Source organism: Arachis stenosperma, chromosome 6 (genome assembly GCF_014773155.1).
Source record: "Arachis stenosperma cultivar V10309 chromosome 6, arast.V10309.gnm1.PFL2, whole genome shotgun sequence".
In the NCBI taxonomy this organism is placed as follows: Eukaryota; Viridiplantae; Streptophyta; class Magnoliopsida; order Fabales; family Fabaceae; genus Arachis; species Arachis stenosperma.
In genome coordinates, this window is record NC_080382.1 from 11,637,440 (window position 1) to 11,639,509 (window position 2,070).

General features: G+C 42.5%; 1 non-coding gene across 1 annotated transcript; it reads left to right on the forward strand.

The window, feature by feature from the left end:
* The first annotated feature begins 1,373 nt into the window (after positions 1-1,373).
* Positions 1,374-1,481, forward strand: LOC130938656 (small nucleolar RNA R71). The gene has a single exon (XR_009069814.1). It is a non-coding gene; the product is annotated as a small nucleolar RNA R71 (small nucleolar RNA).
* The last annotated feature ends 589 nt before the right edge of the window (positions 1,482-2,070 follow it).

A 2,070-nucleotide genomic window follows, 5' to 3' on the forward strand; every position in this document is an offset into this window, starting at 1 on the left:
CACTTCCCAGTCTCAAGAACTATGAAATCAGTAGGGATGTAATGGTCTTCAACTTTTACCAGAACATCCTGTACAAGTCCATGAGCTTGCTTTCTTGAGTTGTCTGCCATCTCTAGTGAGATTTTTGCAGCTTGCACCTCAAAGATCCCTAGCTTCTCCATTACAGAGAGAGGCATGAGGTTTACACTTGACCCAAAGTCACACAAGGCCTTCTTGAAGGTCATGGTGCCTATGGTACAAGGTATTGAGAACTTCCCAGGATCTTGTCTCTTTTGAGGTAATTTCTGCCTAGACAAGTCATCCAGTTCTTTGGTGAGCAAAAGGGGTTCATCCTCCCAAGTCTCATTTCCAAATAACTTGTCATTTAGCTTCATGATTGCTCCAAGGTATTTAGCAACTTGCTCTTCAGTGACATACTCATCCTCTTCAGAGGAAGAATACTCATCAGAGCTCATGAATGGCAGAAGTAAATTCAATGGAATCTCTATGGTCTCATTTTGAGCCTCAGATTCCCATGGTTCCTCATTGGGGAACTCATTGGAGGCCAGTGGACGTCCATTGAGGCCTTCCTCAGTGGCGTTTACTGCCTCTCTTTCCTCTCCAAATTCGGCCATGTTGATGGCTTTGCACTCTCCTTTTGGATTTTCTTCTGTATTGCTTGGAAGAGTACTAGGAGGGAGTTCAGTAATTCTCTTGCTCAGCTGACCCACTTGTGCCTCCAAATTTCTAATGGAGGACCTTGTTTCAGTCATGAAACTTTGAGTGGTTTTGATCAGATCAGAGACCATGGTTGCTAAGTCAGAGTTATTCTGCTTAGAACTCTCTGTCTGTTGCTGAGAAGATGATGGAAAAGGCTTGCTATTGCTAAACCTGTTTCTTCCACCATTATTATTGTTGAAACCTTGTTGAGGTCTCTGTTGATCCTTCCATGAGAGATTTGGATGATTTCTCCATGAAGGATTATAGGTGTTTCCATAGGGTTCTCCCATGTAATTCACCTCTTCCATTGAAGGGTTCTCAGGATCATAAGCTTCTTCCTCAGATGAAGCTTCCTTAGTACTGCTTGGTGCATTTTGCATTCCAGACAGACTTTGAGAAATCATATTGACTTGTTGAGTCAATATTTTGTTCTGAGCCAATATGGCATTCAGATTGTCAATCTCAAGAACTCCTTTCTTCTGACTAGTCCCATTGTTCACATGATTCCTTTCAGAAGTGTACATGAATTGGTTATTTGCAACCATTTCAATCAGCTCTTGAGCTTCTGTAGGCGTCTTCTTCAGATGAAGAGATCCTCCAGCAGAGCTATCCAAAGACATCTTGGACAGTTCAGAGAGACCATCATAGAAAATACCTATGATGCTCCATTCAGAAAGCATATCAGTGGGACACTTTCTGATTAACTGTTTGTATCTTTCCCAAGCTTCATAGAGGGATTCTCCTTCCTTCTGTCTGAAGGTTTGGACTTCCACTCTAAGCTTACTCAATTTTTGAGGTGGAAAGAACTTTGCCAAGAAGGCATTGACTAGCTTTTCCTAAGAGTCCAGGCTTTCTTTAGGTTGTGAGTCCAACCATGTCCTAGCTCTGTCTCTTACAGCAAAAGGGAATAGCATAAGTCTGTAGACCTCAGGGTCAACCCCATTAGTCTTGACAGTGTCACAGATTTGCAAGAACTCAGCCAAAAACTGATGAGGATCTTCCAATGGAAGTCCATGAAACTTGCAATTCTGTTGCATTAGAGAAACTAATTGAGGCTTAAGCTCAAAGTTGTTTGCTCCAATGGCAGGGATAGAGATGCTTCTCCCATAGAAGTCGGGAGTAGGTGCAGTAAAGTCACCCAGCACCTTCCTTGCATTGTTGGCATTGTTGTTGTTTTCGCCTGCCATGTATTCTTCTTCTTTGAAGAATTCGGTTAGGTCCTCTACAGAGAGTTGTGCCTTAGCTTCTCTTAGCTTTCGCTTCAAGGTCCTTTCAGGTTCAGGATCAGCCTCAACAAGAATGCTTTTGTCTTTGCTCCTGCTCATAAGAAAGAGAAGAAAACAAGAAAATATGGAATCCTCTATGTCCTAG